Below are 27,230 nucleotides of genomic sequence, written 5' to 3'. Positions count from 1 at the left end.
CCCTGTGAGACCAGTATTAGTTTCCGATACACCACTGCAGGTTCAATGTATTCCTTGGACCTTCACTTTGACGATGAAACACAGAAATTGCATCGGAATTAAATACAAAAAGGCACAATGCCGCCTTAAGTACAAGAATAGAGACTCATATTACAGCCGGTGCTTTGAGCATTCCCTGTGAGACCAGGGTTAGTATCCGGTACACCACTTCAGGTTCAATGTATTCCTTGGACATACACATCGACGATGAAACACAGAAATGGCATCGGAATTAAATACGAAGGGCACAATGCCGCCTTAAGTACAAGAATAGACACTCTTCTTACAGTCGGTGCTTTGAGCATTCCCTGTGAGACCAGTATTAGTTTCCGATAGACCACTGCAGGTTCAATGTATTCCTTGGACCTTCAGATTGACGATGAAACACAGAAATCGCATCGGAATTAAATACGAAAGGCACAATGCCGCCTTAAGAACAAGAATAAAGACTCTACTTACAGTCGGTGCTTTGAGCATTCCCTGTGAGACCAGTATTAGTTTCCGATACACCACTGCAAGTTCAATGTATTCCTTGGACCTTCCCATTGACGATTATACACAGAAATCGCATCGGAATTAAATACAAAAGGCACAATGCCGCCTTAAGTACAAGAATAGAGACTCTTCATACAGTCGGTGCTTTAAGCATTCCCTGTGAGACCAGTATTAGTTTCCGATACACCACTGCAGGTTCAATGTATTCCTTGGACCTTCACATTGACGATGAAACACAGAAATCGCATCGGAATTAAATACAAAAGGCACAATGCCGCCTTAAGTACAAGAATACAGACTCTACTGACAGTCTGTGCTTTGAGCATTCCCTGCAAGACCAGTATTAGTATCCGATACACCACTGCAGATTCAATGTATTCCTTGGACATACACATTGACAATGAAACACTGAAATTACATCGGAATTAAATACAAAAGGAACAATGCCGCCTTAAGTACAAGAATAGAGACTCTTCTAACTGTCGGTGCTTTGAGCATTCCCTGTGAGACCAATATTAGTTTCCGATACACCACTGCTGGTTCAATGTATTCCTTGGAAATACGTATTGACGATGAAACACTGAAATTACATCGGAATTAAATACAAAGAACACAATGACGCCTTAAGTACAAGCAGAGTGAGACTTCTTAGTGTCTGTGTTTTGATCCTTTCCTGTGCGACCCGTATTAGTTTCCGATACGCCACTGCAGGTTCAATGTATTCCTTGGACCATCACATTGACGATTACACACAGAAATCGCATCGTAATTAAAAACAAAAGGCACAATGCCGCCTTAAGTATCAGAATAGAGACTCTCCTTACTGTCGGTGCTTTGAGCAATTCCTGTGAGACCAGTATTAGTTTCCGATACACCACTGCAGGTTCAGTGTATTCCTTGGACTTTCACATCGACGATGAAACACAGAAATGGCATCGGAATTAAATACAAAGGGCACAATGCCGCCTTAAGTACAAGAATAGACACTCTTCTTACAGTTGGTGCTTTGAGCATTCCCTGTGAGGCCAGTATTAGTTTCCGAAACACCACTGCAGGTTCAACGTATTCCTTGGACATTCACATTGACGATGAAACACAGAAATCGCATTGGAATTAAATACAAAAGGCTAAATGCCGCCTTAAGTTCAAGAATACAGTCTCTACTTACAGTCGGTGCTTTGAGCAATCCCTGTGAGACCAGTATTAGTTTCCGATACACCACTGCAGGTTCAATGTATTCCTTGGACCTTCACATTGACGATGAAACACAGAAATCGCATCGGAATTAAATACAAAAAGGCACAATGCTGCCTTAAGTACAAGAATAGAGACTCTTCATACAGTCGGTGCTTTGAGCATTCCCTGTGAGATCAGTATTAGTATCCGGTACACCACTTCAGGTTCAATGTATTACTTGGACATACACATCGACGATGAAACACAGAAATGGCTTCGGAATTAAATACAAAGGGCACAATGCCGCTTTAAGTACAACAATAGAGACTCTTCTTACTGACGGTGCTTTGAGCATTCCCTGTGAGACCAGAATTGGTATCCGATACACCACAACAGATTCAATGTATTCCTTGGACATACACATTGACGATGAAACACTGAAATTACATCGGAATTAAATACGAAAGGAACAATGCCGCCTTAAGTACAAGAATAGGGACTCTTCTTACTGTCGGTGCTTTGAGCATTCCCTGTGAGACCAGTATTAGTTTCTGATACACCACTGCAGGTTAAATGTATTCCTTGGAAATACGCATTGACGATGAAACACTGAAATTACATCGGAATTAAATACAAAGGGCACAATGCCACCTTAAGTAAAAGAATAGACACTCTTCTTACAGTCGGTGCTTTGAGCATTCCCTGTGAGACAAGTATTAGTTTCCGATACACCACTGCAGGTTCAATGTATTCTTTGGACTTACACATTGACGATTATACACTGAAATCGCATCGGAATTAAACACAAAAGGCACAATGCCGCCTTAAGTACAAGAATAGAGACTCTTCTTACAGTCTGTGCTTTCAGCATTCCCTGTGAGACCAGTATTAGTATCCGATACACCACTGCAGATTCAATGTATTCCTTGGACATACACATTGACGATGAAAAACTGAAATTACATCGGAATTAAATACAAAAGGCCCAATGCCGCCATAAGCGCAAGAAGAGTGAGACTTCTTAGAGTCTGTGTTTTGATCCTTTCCTCTGCGACCTGTATTAGTTTCCAATACGCCACTGCAGGTTCGAAGTATTCTTTGGACCTTCACATTGACGATGAAACACAGAAATCGCATCGGAATTAAACACAAAAGTCACAATGCCGCCTTAAGTACAAGAATACACACTCTACCTACAGTCGGTGCTTTGAGCATTCCCTGTGAGACCAGTATTAGTTTCCAAAACACCACTGCAGGTTCAATGTATTCTTTGGACATACACATTGACGATGAAACACTGAAATTACATCGGAGTTAAATACAAAAGGCACAATGCCGCCCTAAGTACAGCAATAGAGACTCTTCTTACAGACGGTGTTTTGAGCATTCCCTGAGAGACCAGTATTAATTTCCGATACACCACTGCAGGTTCAATCTATTCCTTAAACATTCACATTGACGATGAAACACTAAAATCGCATCGGAATTAAATACCAAACGCACAATGCCGCCTTAAGTACAAGAATAGAGACTCTTCTTACAGTCGGTGCTTTGAGCATTCCCTGTGAGACCAGTATTAGTATCCGATACACCACTGCAGGTTCAATTTATTCCTTGGACATACACATTGACGATGAAACACTGAAATTACATCGGAATTAAATACAAAAGGAACAATGTCGCCTTAAGAACAAGAATAGGGACTCTTCTTACTGTCGGTGTTTTGAGCATTCCCTGTGAGACCAGTATTAGTTTCCGATACACCACTGCAGGTTCGATGTATTCCTTGGAAGTACTAATTGACGATGAAACACTGAAATTACATCGGAATTAAATACAAAGGGCACAGTGACGCCTTAAGTACAAGCAGAGTGAGACTTCTTAGAGTCTGTGTTTTGATCCTTCCCTGTGTGACCCGTATTAGTTTCCGATACGCCACTGCAGGTTCAATGTATTCCTTGGACCTTCACATTGACGATTACAAACAGAAATCGCATCGGACTTAAATACAAAAGACACAATGCCGCCTTAAGTACAAGAATAGAGACTCTTCTTACAGTCTGTGCTTTGAGCATTCCCTGTGAGACCAGTATTAGTTTCCGATACACCACTGCAGGTTCAGTGTATTCCTTGGACTTTCACATCGACGATGAAACACAGAAATGGCATCGGAAATAAATACAAAGGGCACAATGCCGCCTTAAGTACAAGAATAGACACTCTTCTTACAGTCGGTGCTTTGAGCATTCCCTGTGAGACCAGTATTAGTTTCCGATACACCACTGCAGGTTCAATGTATTCCTTGGACCTTCACATTGACGATGAAACACAGAAATCACATCGGAATTAAATACAAAAGGCACCATGCCGCCTTAAGTACAAGAATACAGACTCTACTTACAGTCGGTGCTTTGAGCATTCCCTGTGAGACCAGTATTAGTTTCCGAAACACCACTGCAGGTTCAGTGTATTCCTTGGACTTTCACATCGACGATGAAACACAGAAATGGAATCGGAATTAAATACAAAGGGCACAATGCCACCTTAAGTAAAAGAATAGACACTCTTCTTACAGTCGGTGCTTTGAGCATACCCTGTGAGACCAGTATTAGTTCCCGATACACCACTGCTGGTTCAATGTATTCTTTGTAAATACGCATTGACGATGAAACACTGAAATTACATCGGAATTAAATACAAAGAACACAATGACGCCTTAAGTACAAGCAGAGTGAGACTTCTTAGAGTCTGTGTTTTGATCCTTTCCTGTGCGACCCGTATTAGTTTCCGATACGCCACTGCAGGTTCAATGTATTCCTTGGACCATCACATTGACGATTACACACAGAAATCGCATCGGAATTAAAAACAAAAGGCACAATGCCGCCTTAAGTACAAGAATAGAGACTCTTCTTACTGTCGGCGCTTTGAGCATTCCCTGTGAGACCAGTATTGGTATCCGATACACCACTGCAGATTCAATGTATTCCTTGGATATACACATTGACGATGAAACACTGAAATTACATCGGAATTAAATACAAAAGGAACAATGCCGCCTTAAGTACAAGAATAGAGACTCTTCTTACTGTCGGTGCTTTGAGCATTCCCTCTAAGACCAGTATTAGTATCCGATACACCACTGCAGATTCAATGTATTCCTTGGACATACACATTGAATATGAAACACTGATATTACATCGGAATTAAATACAAAAGGAACAATGCCGCCTTAAGTACAAGAATAGAGACTCTTCTTACTGTCGGTGCTTTGAGCATTCCCTGTGAGACCAGTATTAGTTTCCGATACACCACTGCTGGTTCAATGTATTCCTTGGAAATACGCATTGACGATGAAACACCGAAATTACATCGGAATTAAATACAAAGAACACAATGACGCGTTAAGTACAAGCAGAGTGAGACTTCTTAGAGTCTGTGTTTTGATACTTTCCTGTGCGACCCGTATTTGTTTCCGATACGCCACTGGAGGTTCAATGTATTTCTTGGACCTTCACATTGACGATGAAACACAGAAATCGCATCTGAATTAAATACAAAAAGGCACAATGCTGCCTTAAGTACAAGAATAGAGACTCTTCTTACAGTCGGTGCTTTGAGCAATTCCTGTGAGACCAGTATTAGTTTCCGATACACCACTGCAGGTTCAGTGTATTCCTAGGACTTTCACATCGACGATGAAACACAGAAATGGCATCGGAATTAAATACAAAGGGCACAATGCTGCCTTAAGTAAAAGAATATACACTCTTCTTACAGTCGGTGCTTTGAGCATTCCCTGTGAGACCAGTATTAGTTTCCGAAACACCACTGCAGGTTCAACGTATTCCTTGGACTTTCACATTGACGATGAAACACAGAAATCGCATCGGAATTAAATACGAAAGGCGCAATGCTGCCTTAAGTTCAAGAATACAGACTCTTCTTACAGTCGGTGCTTTGAGCATTCCCTGTGAGACCAGTATTAGTTTCCGAAACACCACTGCAGGTTCAACGTATTCCTTGGACTTTCACATTGACGATGAAACACAGCAATCGCATCGGAATTAAATACAAAAAGGCACAATGCTGCCTTAAGTACAAGAATAGAGACTCTTCATACAATCGGTGCTTTGAGCATTCCCTGTGAGATCAGTATTAGTATCCGGTACAATACTTCAGGTTCAATGTATTCCTTGGACATACACATCGACGATGAAACACAGAAACGGCATCGGAATTAAATAGAAACGGCACAATGCCGCCTTAAGTACAAGAATAGAGACTCTTCTTACTGTCGGTGCTTTGAGCATTCCCTGTGAGACCAGTATTGGTATCCGATACACCACTGCAGATTCAATGTATTCTTTGGACATACACATTGACGATGAAACACTGAAATTACATCGGAATTAAATACAAAAGGAACAATGCCGCCTTAAGTACAAGAATAGAGACTCTTCTTACTGTCGGTGATTTTAGCATTCCCTGTGAGACCAGTATTAGTTTCTGATACACCACTGCAGGTTCAATGTACTCCTTGGAAATACGCATTGACGATGAAACACTGAAATTACATCGGAATTAAATACAAAGGGCACAATGCCGCCTTAAGTAAAAGAATAGACACTCTTCTTACAGTCGGTGCTTTGAGCATTCCCTGTGAGACCAGTATTAGTTTCCGATACACCACTGCAGGTTCAATGTATTCCTTGGACCTTCACATTGACGATGAAAAACTGAAATCGCATCGGATTTAAATGCAAAAGGCTCAATGCTGCCTTAAGTACAAGAATACGGACTCTACTTACAGTCGGTGCTTTGAGCATTCCCTGTGAGACCAGTATTAGTTTCCGATACACCACTGCAGGTTCAATGTATTCCTTGGACCTTCACATTGACGATGAAACACAGGAATTGCATCGGAATTAAATATAAAAAGGCACAATGCCGCCTTAAGTACATGAATAGAGACTCTTCTTACAGTCAGTGCTTTGAGCATTCCCTGTGAGACCAGTATTAGTATCCGGTACACCACTTCAGGTTCAATGTATTCCTTGGACATACACATCGACGACGAAACACAGAAATGGCATCGGAATTAAATACAAAGGGCACAATGCCGCCTTAAGTACAAGAATAGACACTCTTCTTACAGTCGGTGCTTTGAGCATTCCCTGTGAGACCTGTATTAGTTTCCGATACACCACTGCAGGTCCAAAGTATTCCTTGGGCCTTCACATTGACGATGAAACACAGAAATCACATCGGAATTAAATACAAAAAGAACAATGCCGCCTTAAGTACAAGAATAGGGACTCTTCTTACTGTCGGTGCTTTGAGCATTCGCTGTGAGACCAGTATTAGTTTCCGATACACCACTGCAGGTTCCATGTATTCCTTGGAAGTACTAATTGACGATGAAACACTGAAATTACATCGGAATTAAATACAAAGGGCACAGTGACGCCTTAAGTACAAGCAGAGTGAGACTTCTTAGAGTCTGTGTTTTGATCCATTCCTGTGCGACCCGTATTAGTTTCCGATACGCCACTGCAGGTCAATGTATTCCTTGGACCATCACATTGACGATTACACACAGAAATCGCATCGGAATTAAAAACAAAAGGCACAATGCCGATTTAAGTACAAGAATAGAGACTCTACTTACAGTCGGTTCTTTGAGCATTCCCTGTGAGACCAGTATTAGTTTCCGAAACACCACTGCAGGTTCAGTGTATTCCTTGGACTTTCACATCGACGATGAAACACAGAGATGGAATCGGAATTAAATACAAAGGGCACAATGCCACCTTAAGTAAAAGAATAGACACTCTTCTTACAGTCGGTGCTTTGAGCATTCCCTGTGAGACCAGTATTAGTTTCCGATACACCACTGCTGGTTCAATGTATTCTTTGTAAATACGCATTGACGATGAAACACTGAAATTACATCGGAATTAAATACAAAGAACACAATGACGCCTTAAGTACAATCAGAGTGAGACTTCTTAGAGTCTGTGTTTTGATCCATTCCTGTGCGACCCGTATTAGTTTCCGATACGCCACTGCAGGTCAATGTATTCCTTGGACCATCACATTGACGATTACACACAGAAATCGCATCGGAATTAAAAACAAAAGGCACAATGCCGATTTAAGTACAAGAATAGAGACTCTTCTTACTGTCGGTGCTTTGAGCATTCCCTGTGAGACCAGTATTGGTATCCGATACACCACTGCAGATTCAATGTATTCCTTGGACATACACATTGACGATGAAACACTGAAATTACATCGGAATTAAATACAAAAGGATCAATGCCGCGTTAAGTACAAGAATAGAGACTCTTCTTACTGTCGGTGCTTTGAGCATTCCCTCTAAGACCAGTATTAGTATCCGATACACCACTGCAGATTCAATGTATTCCTTGGACATACACATTGAATATGAAACACTGAAATTACATCGGAATTAAATACAAAAGGAACAATGCCGCCTTAAGTGCAAGAATAGAGACTCTTCTTACTGTCGGTGCTTTGAGCATTCCCTGTGAGACCAGTATTAGTTTCCGATACACCACTGCTGGTTCAATGTATTCCTTGGAAATACGCATTGACGATGAAACACTGAAATTACATCGGAATTAAATACAAAGAACACAATGACGCCTTAAGTACAAGCAGAGTGAGACTTCTTAGAGTCTGTGTTTTGATCCTTTCCTGTGCGACCCGTATTTGTTTCCGATACGCCACTGGAGGTTCAATGTATTCCTTGGACCTTCACATTGACGAAGAAACACAGAAATCGCATCGGAATTAAATACAAAAGGGCACAATGCTGCCTTAAGTACAAGAATAGAGACTCTTCTTACAGTCGGTGCTTTGAGCAATTCCTGTGAGACCAGTATTAGTTTCCGATACACCACTGCAGGTTCAGTGTATTCCTAGGACTTTCACATCGACGATGAAACACAGAAATGGCATCGGAATTAAATACAAAGGGCACAATGCTGCCTTAAGTACAAGAATAGACACTCTTCTTACAGTCGGTGCTTTGAGCATTCCCTGTGAGACCAGTATTAGTTTCCGAAACACCACTGCAGGTTCAACGTATTCCTTGGACTTTCACATTGACGATGAAACACAGAAATACCATCGGAATTAAATACGAAAGGCGCAATGCTGCCTTAAGTTCAAGAATACAGACTCTACTTACAGTCGGTGCTTTGAGCATTCCCTGTGAGACCAGTATTAGTTTCCGATACACCACTGCAGGTTCAATGTATTCCTTGGACCTTCACATTGACGATGAAACACAGGAATTGCATCGGAATTAAATATAAAAAGGCACAATGCCGCCTTATGTACATGAATAGAGACTCTTCTTACAGTCAGTGCTTTGAGCATTCCCTGTGAGACCAGTATTAGTATCCGGTACACCATTTCAGGTTCAATGTATTCCTTGGACATACACATCGACGACGAAACACAGAAATGGCATCGGAATTAAATACAAAGGGCACAATGCCGCCTTAAGTACAAGAATAGACACTCTTCTTACAGTCGGTGCTTTGAGCATTCCCTGTGAGACCAGTATTAGTTTCCGATACACCACTGAAGGTTCAATGTATTCCTTGGACCTTCACATTGACGATGAAACACAGAAATCGCATCTGAATTAAATACGAAAGGCACAATGCCGCCTTAAGTACAAGAATAAAGACTCTACTTACAGTCGGTGCTTTGAGCATTCCCTGTGAGACGACTATTAGTTTCCGATACACCACTGCAGGTTCAATGTATTCCTTGGACCTTCAAATTGACGATGAAACACAGAAATCGCATCGGAATTAAATACAAAAAGGCACAATGCTGCCTTAAGTACAAGAATAGAGACTCTTCTTACAGTCTGTGCTTTGAGCATTCCCTGTGAGACCAGTATTAGTATCCGATACACCACTGCAGGTTCAATGTATTCCTTGGACATACACATTGACGATGAAACACTGAAATTACATCGGAATTAAATACAAAAGGAACAATGTCGCCTTAAGTACAAGAATAGGGACTCTTCTTACTGTCGGTGTTTTGAGCATTCCCTCTGAGACCAGTATTAGATTCCGATACACCACTGCAAGTCCAATGTATTCCTTGGACCTTCACATTGACGATGAAACACAGAAATCGCATAGGAATTAAATACAAAAAGGCACAATGCTGCCTTAAGTACAAGAATAGAGACTCTTCATACAGTCGGTGCTTTGAGCATTCCCTGTGAGATCAGTATTAGTATCCGGTACACCACTTCAAGTTCAGTGTATTCCTTGGACATACACATCGACGATGAAACACAGAAATGGCATCGGAATTAAATACAAAGGGCACAATGCCGCCTTAAGTACAAGATTAGAGACTCTTCTTACTGTCGGTGCTTTGAGCATTCCCTGTGAGACCAGTATTGGTATCCGATACACCACTGTAGATTCAATGTATTCCTTGGACCTTCACATTGACGATGAAAAACCGAAATCGCATCGGAATTAAATACAAAAGGCACAATGCTGCCTTAAGTACAAGAATACGGACTCTACTTACGGTCGGTGCTTTGAGCATTCCCTGTGAGACCAGTATTAGTTTCCGATACACCACTGCAGGTTCAATGTGTGCCTTGGACCTTCACATTGACGAGGAAATACAGAAATTGCATCGGAATTAAATACAAAAAGGCACAATGCCGCCTTAATTACAACAATAGGGACTCTTCTTACAGTCGGTGCTTTGAGCATTCCCTGTGAGACCAGTATTAGTATCAGGTACACCACTTCAGGTTCAATGTATTCCTTGGACATACACATCGACGTTGAAACACAGAAATGGCATCGGAATTAAATACAAAGGGCACAATGCCGCCTTAAGTACAAGAATAGACACTCTTCTTACAGTCGGTGCTTTGAGCATTCCCTGTGAGACCAGTATTAGTTTCCGATACACCACTGCAGGTTCAATGTATTCCTTGGACGTTCACATTGACGATGAAACACAGAAATCGCATCGGAAAATAATACGAAAGGCACAATGCCGCCTTAAGTACAAGAATAAAGATTCTACTTACAGTCGGTGCTTTGATCGTTCCCTGTGAGACGACTATTAGTTTCCGATACACCACTGCAGGTTCAGTGTATTCCTTGGACCTTCAAATTGACGATCAAACACAGAGATCGCATCGGAATTAAATACAAAAAGGCACAATGCTGCCTTAAGTACAAGAATAGAGACTCTTCATACAGTCGGTGCTTTGAGCATTCCCTGTGAGATCAGTATTAGTATCCGGTACACCACTTCAGGTTCAATGTATTCCTTGGACATACACATCGACGATGAAACACAGAAATGGCTTCGGAATTAAATACAAAGGGCACAATGCCGCCTTAAGTACAAGAATAGAGACTCTTCTTACAGTCGGTGCTTTGAGCATTCCCTGTGAGACCAGTATCAGTATCCGATACACCACTGCAGGTTCAATGTATTCCTTGGACATACACATTGACGATGAAACACTGAAATTACATCGGAATTAAATACAAAAGGAACAATGTCGCCTTAAGTACAAGAATAGAGACTCTTCTTACTGTCGGTGTTTTGAGCATTCCCTCTGATACCAGTATTAGATTCCGATACACCACTGCAGGTCCAATGTATTCCTTGGACCTTCACATTGACGATGAAACACAGAAATCACATCGGAATTAAATCCAAAAGGCGCAATGCCGCCCTAAGTACAACAATAGAGACTCTACTTACAGTCGGTGCTTTGAGCATTCCCTGAGAGACCAGTATTAATATCCGATACACCACTGCAGGTTCAATGTATTCCTTAGACATTGACATTGACGATGAAACACAGAAATCGCATCGGAATTAAATACCAAAGGCACAATGCCGCCTTAAGTACAAGAATAGAGACTATTCTCACAGCCGGTGCGTCGAGTACTCCCTGTGAGACCAGTATTAGTTACCGATACACCACTGCAGGTTCAATGTATTCCTTGAACATACACATTGACGTTGAAACACTGAAATTACATCGGAACTAAATACAAAGGGCACAATGACGCCTTAGGTGCAAGAAGAGTGAGACTTCTTAGAGTCTGTGCTTTGATCCTATCCTGAGACACCATTATCAGTTTCCGATACAACACTTCAGTTTCGATGTATTCCTTGGACCTTCACATTGACGATGAAACACAGGAATCGCATCGGAATTAAATGCAAAAGGCACAATGCCGCCTTAAGTACAAGAATACAGACTCTACTTACACTCGGTGCTTTGAGCATTCCCTGTGAGACCAGTATTAGTTTCCGATACACCACTGCAGGTTCAATGTATTCCTTGGACCTTCACTTTGACGATGAAACACAGACATTGCATCGGAATTAAATACAAAAAGGCACAATGCCGCCTTAAGTACAAGAATAGAGACTCATATTACAGCCGGTGCTTTGAGCATTCCCTGTGAGACCAGGGTTAGTATCCGGTACACCACTTCAGGTTCAATGTATTCCTTGGACATACACATCGACGATGAAACACAGAAATGGCATCGGAATTAAATACGAAGGGCACAATGCCGCCTTAAGTACAAGAATAGACACTCTTCTTACAGTCGGTGCTTTGAGCATTCCCTGTGAGACCAGTATTAGTTTCCGATACACCACTGCAGGTTCAATGTATTCCTTGGACCTTCAGATTGACGATGAAACACAGAAATCGCATCGGAATTAAATACGAAAGGCACAATGCCGCCTTAAGTACAAGAATAAAGACTCTACTTACAGTCGGTGCTTTGAGCATTCCCTGTGAGACGAGTATTAGTTTCCGATACGCCACTGCAGGTTCAATGTATTCCTTGGACCATCACATTGACGATTACACACAGAAATCGCATCGGAATTAAAAACAAAAGGCACAATGCCGATTTAAGTACAAGAATAGAGACTCTTCTTACTGTCGGTGCTTTGAGCATTCCCTGTGAGACCAGTATTGGTATCCGATACACCACTGCAGATTCAATGTATTCCTTGGACATACACATTGACGATGAAACACTGAAATTACATCGGAATTAAATACAAAAGGATCAATGCCGCGTTAAGTACAAGAATAGAGACTCTTCTTACTGTCGGTGCTTTGAGCATTCCCTCTAAGACCAGTATTAGTATCCGATACACCACTGCAGATTCAATGTATTCCTTGGACATACACATTGAATATGAAACACTGAAATTACATCGGAATTAAATACAAAAGGAACAATGCCGCCTTAAGTGCAAGAATAGAGACTCTTCTTACTGTCGGTGCTTTGAGCATTCCCTGTGAGACCAGTATTAGTTTCCGATACACCACTGCTGGTTCAATGTATTCCTTGGAAATACGCATTGACGATGAAACACTGAAATTACATCGGAATTAAATACAAAGAACACAATGACGCCTTAAGTACAAGCAGAGTGAGACTTCTTGGAGTCTGTGTTTTGATCCTTTCCTGTGCGACCCGTATTTGTTTCCGATACGCCACTGGAGGTTCAATGTATTCCTTGGACCTTCACATTGACGATGAAACACAGAAATCGCATCGGAATTAAATACAAAAGGGCACAATGCTGCCTTAAGTACAAGAATAGAGACTCTTCTTACAGTCGGTGCTTTGAGGAATTCCTGTGAGACCAGTATTAGTTTCCGATACACCACTGCAGGTTCAGTGTATTCCTAGGACTTTCACATCGACGATGAAACACAGAAATGGCATCGGAATTAAATACAAAGGGCACAATGCTGCCTTAAGTACAAGAATAGACACTCTTCTTACAGTCGGTGCTTTGAGCATTCCCTGTGAGACCAGTATTAGTTTCCGAAACACCACTGCAGGTTCAACGTATTCCTTGCACTTTCACATTGACGATGAAACACAGAAATACCATCGGAATTAAATACGAAAGGCGCAATGCTGCCTTAAGTTCAAGAATACAGACTCTACTTACAGTCGGTGCTTTGAGCATTCCCTGTGAGACCAGTATTAGTTTCCGATACACCACTGCAGGTTCAATGTATTCCTTCGACCTTCACATTGACGATGAAACACTAAAATCGCATCGGAATTAAATACAAAAAGGCACAATGCTGCCTTAAGTACAAGAATAGAGACTCTTCATACAATCGGTGCTTTGAGCATTCCCTGTGAGATCAGTATTAGTATCCGGTACAATACTTCAGGTTCAATGTATTCCTTGGACATACACATCGACGATGAAACACAGAAACGGCATCGGAATTAAATAGAAACGGCACAATGCCGCCTTAAGTACAAGAATAGAGACTCTTCTTACTGTCGGTGCTTTGAGCATTCCCTGTGAGACCAGTATTGGTATCCGATACACCACTGCAGATTCAATGTATTCTTTGGACATACACATTGACGATGAAACACTGAAATTACATCGGAATTAAATACAAAAGGAACAATGCCGCCTTAAGTACAAGAATAGAGACTCTTCTTACTGTCGGTGCTTTGAGCATTCCCTGTGAGACCAGTATTAGTTTCTGATACACCACTACAGGTTCAATGTATTCCTTGGAAATACGCATTGACGATGAAACACTGAAATTACATCGGAATTAAATACAAAGGGCACAATGCCGCCTTAAGTAAAAGAATAGACACTCTTCTTACAGTCGGTGCTTTGAGCATTCCCTGTGAGACCAGTATTAGTTTCCGATACACCACTGCAGGTTCAATGTATTCCTTGGACCTTCACATTGACGATGAAAAACAGAAATCGCATCGGATTTAAATGCAAAAGGCACAATGCTGCCTTAAGTACAAGAATACGGACTCTACTTACAGTCGGTGCTTTGAGCATTCCCTGTGAGACCAGTATTAGTTTCCGATACACCACTGCAGGTTCAATGTATTCCTTGGACCTTCACATTGACGATGAAACACAGGAATTGCATCGGAATTAAATATAAAAAGGCACAATGCCGCCTTATGTACATGAATAGAGACTCTTCTTACAGTCAGTGCTTTGAGCATTCCCTGTGAGACCAGTATTAGTATCCGGTACACCATTTCAGGTTCAATGTATTCCTTGGACATACACATCGACGACGAAACACAGAAATGGCATCGGAATTAAATACAAAGGGCACAATGCCGCCTTAAGTACAAGAATAGACACTCTTCTTACAGTCGGTGCTTTGAGCATTCCCTGTGAGACCAGTATTAGTTTCCGATACACCACTGAAGGTTCAATGTATTCCTTGGACCTTCACATTGACGATGAAACACAGAAATCGCATCTGAATTAAATACGAAAGGCACAATGCCGCCTTAAGTACAAGAATAAAGACTCTACTTACAGTCGGTGCTTTGAGCATTCCCTGTGAGACGACTATTAGTTTCCGATACACCACTGCAGGTTCAATGTATTCCTTGGACCTTCAAATTGACGATGAAACACAGAAATCGCATCGGAATTAAATACAAAAAGGCACAATGCTGCCTTAAGTACAAGAATAGAGACTCTTCTTACAGTCTGTGCTTTGAGCATTCCCTGTGAGACCAGTATTAGTATCCGATACACCACTGCAGGTTCAATGTATTCCTTGGACATACACATTGACGATGAAACACTGAAATTACATCGGAATTAAATACAAAAGGAACAATGTCGCCTTAAGTACAAGAATAGGGACTCTTCTTACTGTCGGTGTTTTGAGCATTCCCTCTGAGACCAGTATTAGATTCCGATACACCACTGCAAGTCCAATGTATTCCTTGGACCTTCACATTGACGATGAAACACAGCAATCGCATAGGAATTAAATACAAAAAGGCACAATGCTGCCTTAAGTACAAGAATAGAGACTCTTCATACAGTCGGTGCTTTGAGCATTCCCTGTGAGATCAGTATTAGTATCCGGTACACCACTTCAGGTTCAATGTATTCCTTGGACATACACATCGACGATGAAACACAGAAATGGCATCGGAATTAAATACAAAGGGCACAATGCCGCCTTAAGTACAAGATTAGAGACTCTTCTTACTGTCGGTGCTTTGAGCATTCCCTGTGGGACCAGTATTGGTATCCGATACACCACTGTAGATTCAATGTATTCCTTGGACCTTCACATTGACGATGAAAAACAGAAATCGCATCGGAATTAAATACAAAAGGCACAATGCTGCCTTAAGTACAAGAATACGGACTCTACTTACGGTCGGTGCTTTGAGCATTCCCTGTGAGACCAGTATTAGTTTCCCATACACCACTGCAGGTTCAATGTATTCCTTGGACCTTCACATTGACGAGGAAATACAGAAATTGCATCGGAATTAAATACAAAAAGGCACAATGCCGCCTTAATTACAAGAATAGAGACTCTTCTAACAGTCGGTGCTTTGAGCATTCCCTGTGAGACCAGTATTAGTATCAGGTACACCACTTCAGGTTCAATGTATTCCTTGGACATACACATCGACGTTGAAACACAGAAATGGCATCGGAATTAAATACAAAGGGCACAATGCCGCCTTAAGTACAAGAATAGACACTCTTCTTACAGTCGGTGCTTTGAGCATTCCCTGTGAGACCAGTATTAGTTTCCGATACACCACTGCAGGTTCAATGTATTCCTTGGACGTTCACATTGACGATGAAACACAGAAATCGCATCGGAAAATAATACGAAAGGCACAATGCCGCCTTAAGTACAAGAATAAAGATTCTACTTACAGTCGGTGCTTTGATCGTTCCCTGTGAGACGACTATTAGTTTCCGATACACCACTGCAGGTTCAGTGTATTCCTTGGACCTTCAAATTGACGATCAAACACAGAAATCGCATCGGAATTAAATACAAAAAGGCACAATGCTGCCTTAAGTACAAGAATAGAGACTCTTCATACAGTCGGTGCTTTGAGCATTCCCTGTGAGATCAGTATTAGTATCCGGTACACCACTTCAGGTTCAATGTATTCCTTGGACATACACATCGACGATGAAACACAGAAATGGCTTCGGAATTAAATACAAAGGGCACAATGCCGCCTTAAGTACAAGAATAGAGACTCTTCTTACAGTCGGTGCTTTGAGCATTCCCTGTGAGACCAGTATCAGTATCCGATACACCACTGCAGGTTCAATGTATTCCTTGGACATACACATTGACGATGAAACACTGAAATTACATCGGAATTAAATACAAAAGGAACAATGTCGCCTTAAGTACAAGAATAGAGACTCTTCTTACTGTCGGTGTTTTGAGCATTCCCTCTGATACCAGTATTAGATTCCGATACACCACTGCAGGTCCAATGTATTCCTTGGACCTTCACATTGACGATGAAACACAGAAATCACATCGGAATTAAATACAAAAGGCGCAATGCCGCCCTAAGTACAACAATAGAGACTCTACTTACAGTCGGTGCTTTGAGCATTCCCTGAGAGACCAGTATTAATATCCGATACACCACTGCAGGTTCAATGTATTCCTTAGACATTGACATTGACGATGAAACACAGAAATCGCATCGGAATTAAATACCAAAGGCACAATGCCGCCTTAAGTACAAGAATAGAGACTATTCTCACAGCCGGTGCGTCGAGTATTCCCTGTGAGACCAGTATTAGTTACCGATACACCACTGCAGGTTCAATGTATTCCTTGAACATACACATTGACGTTGAAACACTGAAATTACATCGGAACTAAATACAAAGGGCACAATGACGCCTTAGGTGCAAGAAGAGTGAGACTTCTTAGAGTCTGTGCTTTGATCCTATCCTGAGACACCATTATCAGTTTCCGATACAACACTTCAGTTTCGATGTATTCCTTGGACCTTCACATTGACGATGAAACACAGGAATCGCATCGGAATTAAATGCAAAAGGCACAATGCCGCCTTAAGTACAAGAATACAGACTCTACTTACACTCGGTGCTTTGAGCATTCCCTGGGAGACCAGTATTAGTTTCCGATACACCACTGCAGGTTCAATGTATTCCTTGGACCTTCACATTGACGATGAAACACAGAAATTGCATCGGAATTAAATACAAAAAGGCACAATGCCGCCTTAAGTACAAGAATAGAGACTCATATTACAGCCGGTGCTTTGAGCATTCCCTGTGAGACCAGGGTTAGTATCCGGTACACCACTTCAGGTTCAATGTATTACTTGGACATACACATCGACGATGAAACACAGAAATGGCATCGGAATTAAATACGAAGGGCACAATGCCGCCTTAAGTACAAGAATAGACACTCTTCTTACAGTCGGTGCTTTGAGCATTCCCTGTGAGACCAGTATTAGTTTCCGATACACCACTGCAGGTTCAATGTATTCCTTGGACCTTCAGATTGACGATGAAACACAGAGATCGCATCGGAATTAAATACGAAAGGCACAATGCCGCCTTAAGTACAAGAATAAAGACTCTACTTACAGTCGGTGCTTTGAGCATTCCCTGTGAGACGAGTATTAGTTTCCGATACACCACTGCAGGTTCAATGTATTCCTTGGACCTTCAAATTGACGATGAAACACAGAAATCGCATCGGAATTAAATACAAAAAGGCACAATGCCGTCTTAAGTACAAGAATAGAGACTCTTCTTACAGTCTGTGCTTTGAGCATTCCCTGTGAGACCAGTATTAGTATCCGATACACCACTGCAGGTTCAATGTGTTCCGTAGACATTCACATTGACGATGAAACACAGAAATCGCATCGGAATTAAATACCAAAGGCACAATGCCGCCATAAGTACAAGAATAGAGACTATTCTCAAACCGGTGCGTCGAGTATTCCCTGTGAGACCAGTATTAGTTTCCGATACACCACTGCAGGTTCAATGTATTCCTTGAACATACACATTGACGGTGAAACACTGAAATTACATCGGAATTAAATACAAAACGAACAATGTCGCCTTAAGTACAAGGATAGAGACTCTTCTTACTGTCGGTGTTTTGAGCATTCCCTCTGAGACCAGTATTAGTTTCCGATACACCACTGCAGGTCCAATGTATTCCTTGGACCTTCACATTGACGATGAAACACAGAAATCGCATCAGAATTAAATACAAAAGGCACAATGCCGCCCTAAGTGCAACAATAGAGAGTCTTATTACAGTCGGTGCTTTGAGCATTCCTTGAGAGACCAGTATTAATATCTGATACACCAGTGAAGGTTCAATGTATTCCATAGACATTCACATTGACGATGAAACACAGAAATCACATCGGAATTAAATACCAAAGGCACAATGCCGCCTTAAGTACAAGAATAGAGACTATTCTCACAGCCGGTGCGTCGAGTATTAACTGTGAGACCAGTATTAGTTTCCGGTACACCACTGCAGGTTCAATGTATTCCTTGACATACACATAGACGATGAAACACTGAAATTACATCGGAACTAAATACAAAGGGCACAATGACGCCTTAAGTGCAAGAAGAGTGAGACTTCTTAGAGTCTGTGCTTTGATCCTATCCTGTGACACCATTATTAGTTTCCGATACAACACTGCAGTTTCAATATATTCCTTGGACCTTCACATTGACGATGAAACACAGAAATCAAATCGGAATTAAATACAAAGGGCAGAATGCCGCGATAAGTACAAGAATAGAGACTCTTCTTACAGTCGGTGTTTTTGAGCATTCCCTGTGAGACCAGTATTAGTATCCGATACACCACTGAGGGTCAATGTATTCCTTGGATATACACATTGACGATGAAACACTGAAATTACATCGGAATTAAATACAAAAGGAACAATGTCGCCTTAAGAACAAGAATAGAGACTCTTCTTACTGTCGGTGTTTTGAGCATTACCTCTGAGACCTGTATTAGTTTCCGATACACCACTGCAGGTCCAATGTATTCCTTGGACCTTCACATTGACGATTATACACAGAAATCGCATCGGAGTTAAATACAAAAGGCACAATGCCGCCTTAAGTACAGGAATAGAGACTCTTCTTACAGTCGGTGCTTTGAGCATTCCCTGTGAGCCCAGTATTCGTTTCCGATACACCACAGCAGGTTCAGTGTATTCCTCGGACTTTCACGTCGACGATGAAACACAGAAATGGCATCGGAATTAAATACAAAGGGCACAATGCCGCCTTAAGTACAAGAATAGACACTCTTCTTACAGTCGGTGCTTTGAGCATTCCCTGTGAGACCAGTATTAGATTCCGATACACCACTGCAGGTTCAATGGATTCCTTGGACCTTCACATTGACGATGAAAGACAGAAATCGCATCGGAATTAAATACAAAAGGCCCAATGCCGCCTTAAGTACAAGAATAGAGAGTCTTCTTACAGTCGGTGCTTTGAGCATTCCCTGTGAGACCAGTATTAGTTTCCGATTCACCACTGCAGGTTCAATGTAATCCTTGGACCTTCACAATGACAATTATACACAGATATCGCATCGGAATTAAGTACAAAAGGCAAAATGCCGCCATAAGTACAAGAATAGAGACTCTTCTTACAGTCGGTGCTTTGAGCATTCCCTGTGAGACCAGTATTAGTTTCCGATACACCACTGCAGGTTCAATGTATTCCTTGGAAACACGCATTGACGATGAAAGACTGAAATTACATCGGAATTAAATACAAATTGCACATTGCCGCCTTAAGTACAAGAATGGACACTCTTCTTACAGTCGGTGCTTTGGGCATTCCCTGTGAGACCAGTATTGGTTTCCGATACACCACTGCAGGTTCTATGTATTCCTTTGAACTTCACATTGACGATAAAACACAGAAATCGCATCGGAATTAAATACAAAAAGGCACAATGCCGCCTTAAGTACAAGAATAGGGACTCTTCTTACAGTCGGTGCTTTGAGCATTCCCTGTGAGACCAGTATTAGTATCCGGTACACCACTTCAGGTTCAATGTATTCCTTGGACATACACATGGACGATGAAACACAGATATGGCATCGGAATTAAATACAAAGGGCACAATGCCGCCTTAAGTACAAGAATAGACACTCTTCTTACAGTCGGTGCTTTGAGCATTCCCTGTGAGAACAGTATTAGTTTCCGATACACCACTGCAGTTTCAATGTATTCCTTGGACCTTCACATTGACGATGAAACACAGAAATCACATCGAAATTAAATACAAAAGGCACAATGGCGCCTTAAGTAAAAGAATACAGATGATACTTACAGTCGGTGTTTTGAGCATTCCCTGTGTGACCAGTATTAGTATCCGATACACCGCTGCAGGATCAATGTATTCCTTGGACATACACATTGACGATGAAACATTGAAATTACATCGGAATTAAATACAAAAGGAACAATGTCGCCTTAAGTACAAGAATAGAGACTCTTCTTACTGTCGGTGTTTTGAGCATTCCCTCTGAGACCAGTATTATTATCCGATACACCACTGCTGGTTCAATGTATTCCTTAGACATTCACATTGACGATGAAACACAGAAATCGCATCGGAATTAAATACCAAAGGCACAATGCCGCCTTAAGTGCAAGAATAGAGACTCTTCTCACAGTCTGTGCTTTGAGCATTCCCTGTGAGACAGTATTAGTATCCGATACACCACTGCAATTTCAATGTATTCCTTGGACATACACATTGACGATTAAACACTGAAATTACATCGGAATTAAATACAAAGGGCACAATAACGCCATAAGTGCAAGAAGAGTGAGACTTCTTAGAGTGTGTGCTTTGATCCTATCCTGTGACACCAGTATTAGTTTCCGATTTACCACTGCAGGTTCAATGTATACCTTGGACCTTCACATTGAGGGTTATACACAGAAATCGCATCGGAATTAAATACAAAAGGCACAATGCCGCCTTAAGTACAAGAATAGAGACTCTTCTCACAGTCTGTGCTTTGAGCATTCCCTGTGAGACAGTATTAGTATCCGATACACCACTGCAATTTCAATGTATTCCTTGGACATACACATTGACGATTAAACACTGAAATTACATCGGAATTAAATACAAAAGGCCCAATGCCGCCTTAATTACAAGAATAGAGACTCCTCTTACAGTCGGTGCTTTGAGCATTCCCTGTGAGACCAGTATTAGTTTCCGATACACCACTGCAGGTTCAATGTAATCCTTGGACCTTCACATTGACGATTATACACAGATATCGCATCGGAATTAAATACAAATGGCAAAATGCAACCTTAAGTACAAGAATAGAGACTCTTCTTACAGTCGGTGCTTTGAGCATTCCCTGTGAGACCAGTATTAGTTTCCGATACACCACTGCAAGTTCATTGTATTCCTTGGACCTTCACATTGACGATGAAACACAGAAATCGCATTGGAATTAAATACAAAGGGCACAATGCCGCCTTAAGTACAAGAATACAGACTCTACTTACTGTCGGTGTTTTGAGCATTCCCTGTGAGACCAGTATTAGTATCCGATACACCACTGTAGGTTCAATGTATTCCTTGGACATACACATTGACGATGAAACACTGAAATTACATCGGAATTAAATACAAAAGGAACAATGTCGCCTTAAGTACAAGAATAGACACTCTTCTTACTGTCAGTGTTTTGAGCATTCCCTCTGAGACCAGTATTAGTTACCGATAAACCACTACAGGTCCAATGTATTCCTTGGACCTTCACATTGACGATGATACACAGAAATCGCATCGGAATTAAATATAAAAGGCACAATGAAGCCATAAGTACAACAATAGAGACTCTTCTTACAGTCGGTGCTTTGAGCATTCCCTGAGAGACCAGTATTAATATCCGATACACCACTGCAGGTTCAATGTATTCCTTGGACATACACATTGACGATGAAACACTGAAATTACATCGGAATTAAATACAAAAGGAACAGTGTCGCCGTAAGTACTAGAATGGACACTCTTCTTACAGTCGGTGCTTTGAGCATTCCCTGTGAGACCAGTATTAGTTTCCGATTTACCACTGCCGGTTCAATGTATACCTTGGAACTTCACATTGACGGTTATACACAGAAATCGCATCGGAATTAAGTACAAAAGGCACAATGCCGCCTTAAGTACAAGAATAGAGACTCTTCTCACAGTCTGTGCTTTGAGCATTCCCTGTGAGACCAGTATTAGTATCCGATACACCACTGCAGATTCAATGTATTCCTTGGACATACACATTGACGATGAAACACTGCAATTACATCGGAATTAAATACAAAAGGAAAAATGCCGCATTAAGTACAAGAATAGAGACTCTTCATACTGTCGGTGCTTTGAGCATTCTCTGTGAGACCAGTATTAGTTTCCGATTCACCACTGAGGGTTCAATGTATTCCTTGGATATACACATTGACGATGAAACACTGAAATTACATCGGAATTAAATACAAAAGGAACAATGTCACCTTAATTACAAGAATTGAGACTCTTCTTACTGTCGGTGTTTTGAGCATTACGTCTGAGACCTGTTTTAGTTTCCGATACACCACTGCAGGTTCAGTGTATTCCTCGGACTTTCACATCGACGATGAAACACAGAATCGGCATCGGAATTAAATACAAAGGGCACAATGCCGCCGTAAGTACAAGAATAAACACTCTTCTTACAGTCGGTGCTTTGAGCATTCCCTGTGAGACCAGTATTAGATTCCGATACACCACTGCAGGTTCAATGTATTCCTTGGACCTTCAGATTGACGATGAAAGACAGAAATCGCATCGGAATTAAATACAAAAGGTACAATGCCACCTTAAATACAAGAATAGAGACTCTTCTTACAGTGGGTGATTTGAGCATTCCCTGTGAGACCAGTATTAGTTTCCGATACACCACTGCAGGTTCAATGTAATCCTTGGACCTTCACATTGACGATTATACACAGATATCGCATCGGAATTAAATACAAAAGGCAAAATGCAACCTTAAGTACAAGAATAGAGACTCTTCTTACAGTCTGTGCTCTGAGCATTCCCTGTGAGACCAGTATTAGTATCCGATACACCACTGCAGATTCAATGTATTCCTTGGACATACACTTTGACGATTAAACACTGAAATTACATCGGAATTAAATACAAAAGGAACAATGCCGCATTAAGTACAAGAATAGAGACTCTTCTTACTGTCGGTGCTTTGAGCATTCCCCGTGAGACCAGTATTAGTTTCCGATACACCACTGCAGGTTCAATGTATTCCTTGGACCTTCACATTGACGATGAAACACAGAAATCGCATTGGAATTAAATACAAAAGGCACAATGCCGCCTTAAGTACAAGAATAGAGACTCTTCGTACAGTCTGTGCTTTGAGCATTCCCTGTGAGACCAGTATTAGTATCCGATACACCACTGCAGATTCAATGTATTCCTTGGACATACACATTGACGATGAAACACTGAAATTACATCGGAATTAAATACAAAAGGAACAAAGCCGCCTTAAGTACAAGAATAGAGACTCTTCTCACTGTCGGTGCTTTGAGCATTCCCTGTGAGACCAGTATTAGTTTCCGATACACCACTGCAGGTTCAATGTATTCCTTGGACCTTCACATTGACAATTATACACAGAAATCGCATCGGAATTAGATACAAAAGGCACAATGCCGCCTTAAGTACAAGAATAGAGACTCATCTTACAGTCGGTGCTACAAGTATTCCCTGTGAGACCAGTATTAGTTTCCGATACACCACTGCAGGTGCAATGTATTCCTTGGACCTTCACATTGACGATGAAGCACAGAAATCGCATCGGAATTAAATGCAAAAGGCACAAAGCCGCCTTAAGTACAAGAATAGAGACTCTTGTTACAGTCGTTGCTTTGAGCATTCCCTGTGAGACCAGTATTAGTTTCCGATACACAGCTGCAGGTTCAATGTATTCCTTGGACATTCACATTGACGATCAAACACTGAAATTACATTGGAATTAAATACAAAAGGCACAATGCCGCCTTAATTGCAAGAAGAGTGAGACTTCTTAGAATCTGTGCTTTGATCCTTTACTCTGAGACCAGTATTAGTTTCCGATACACCACTGCACGTTCAATGTATTCCTTGGACGGTCAGATTGAATATGAAAGACAGAAATCGTATCGCAATTAAACTGAAAAGGCACTAAGCCGCCTTAAGTACAAGAATAAAGACTCTTCTTACAGTCGATGCTTTGAGCATTCCCTGTGAGACCAGTATTAGTTTCCGATACACCACTGCAGGTTCAGTGTATTCCTCGGACATACACATTGACGACGAAACACTGAAATTACATCGGAATTAAATACAAAAGGAACAATGTCGCCTTAAATACAAGAATAGAGACTCTTCTTACAGTGGGTGATTTGAGCATTCCCTGTGAGACCAGTATTAGTTTCCGATTCACCACTGCAGGTTCAATGTATATCTTGCAACTTCACATTGACGATTATACACGGAAATCGCATCGGAATTAAATACAAAATGCACAATGCCGCCTAAGTACAAGAATAGAGACTCTTCATACAGTCGGTGCTTTGAGCATTCCCTGTGAGACCAGTATTAGTTTCCGATACACCACTGCAGGTTCAGTGTATTCCTCGGACTTTCACATCGACGATGAAATACACAAAAATGGCATCGGAATTAAATACAAAGGGCACAATGCCGCCTTAAGTACAAGAATAGACACTCTTCTTACAGTCGGTGCTTTGAGCATTCCCTATGAGACCAGTATTAGATTCCGATACACCACTGCAGGTACAATGTATTCCTTAGACCTTCACATTGACGATGAAAGACAGAAATCGCTTCGGAATTAAATACAAAAGGCCCAATACCGCCTTAAGTAAAAGAATAGAGACTCTTCTTACAGTCGGTGCTTTGAGCATACCCTGTGAGACCAGTATTAGTTTCCGATACACCACTGCAGGTTTAATGTATTCCTTGGACCTTCACATTGACGATTATACACAGTAATCGCATCGGAATTAAATACAAAAGGCAAAATGTCGCCTTAAGTACAAGAATAGAGACTCTTCTTACAGTCGGTGCTTTAAGCATTCCCAGTGAGACCAGTATTAGTTTCCGATACACCACTGCAGGTTCAATGTATTCCTTGGACCTTCACATTGACGATGAAACACAGAAATCGCATTGGAATTACATACAAAAGGCACAATGCCGCCTTAAGTACAAGAATAGAGACTATTCTTACAGTGTGTGCTTTGAGCATTCCCTGTGAGACCAGTATTAGTATCCGATACACCACTGCAGATTCAACGTATTCCTTGGACATACACATTGACGATGAAACACTGAAATTACATCGGAATTAAATACAAAAGGAACAATGCCGCCTTAAGTACAAGAATAGAGACTCTTCTTACTGTCGGTGCTTTGAGCATTCCCTGTGAGACCAGTATTAGTTTCCGATACACCACTGCAGGATCAATGTATTCCTTGGATATACGCATTGACGATGAAACACTGAAATTACATCGGAATTAAATACAAAGGGAACAATGCCGCCTTAAGCACAAGAATAGACACCCTTCTTACAGTCGGTGCTTTGAGCATTCCCTGTGAGACCAGTATTGGTTTGCGATACACCACTGCAGGTTCAAAGTATTCCTTCGACCTTCACATTGACGATGAAAAACAGATATCGCATTGGAATTAAATACAAAAGGCACAATGCCGCCTTAAGTACAAGAATACGGACTCTTATTACAGTCGGTGCTTTGAGCATTCCCTGTGAGACCAGTATTCGATTCCGATACACCACTGCAGGTTCAATGTATCCCTTCTACCTTCACATGGACGATGAAACACAGAAATCGCATCGGAATTAAATACAAAAGGCCCAATGTCGCCGTAAGTACAAGAATACGGACTCTTCTTACAGTCGGTGCTTTGAGCATTCCCTGTGAGACCAGTATTAGTTTCCGATACACCACTGCAGGTTCAATGTATTCCTTGGACCTTCACATTGATAATGAAACACTGAAATCGCATCGGAAATAAATACAAAAAGGCACAATGCCGCCTTAAGTACAAGAATAGAGACTCTTCTTACTGTCGGTGCTTTGAGCATTCCCTGTGAGACCAGTATTAGTATCTGATACACCACTGCTGGTTCAATGTATTCCTTGAACATACACATTGACGATGAAACACTGAAATTACATCGGAATTAAATACAAAAGGAACAATGTCGCCTTAAGTACAAGAATAGAGACTCTTCTACTGTCGGTGTTTTGAGCATTCTCTCTGAGACCAGTATTAGTTTCCGATACACCACTGCAGGTCCAATGTATTCCTTGGACCTTCACATTGACGATGAAACACAGAAATCGCATCGGAATTAAATACAAAAGGCACAAAGAAGCCCTAAGTACAACAATAGAGACTCTTCTTACAGTCGGTTCTTTGAGCATTCCCTGAGAGACCAGTATTAATATCCGATACACCACTG

Source organism: Schistocerca serialis, chromosome 4 (assembly GCF_023864345.2).
Source record: "Schistocerca serialis cubense isolate TAMUIC-IGC-003099 chromosome 4, iqSchSeri2.2, whole genome shotgun sequence".
Lineage (NCBI taxonomy): Eukaryota > Metazoa > Arthropoda > Insecta > Orthoptera > Acrididae > Schistocerca > Schistocerca serialis.
This window is presented reverse-complemented; position numbering follows the sequence as displayed.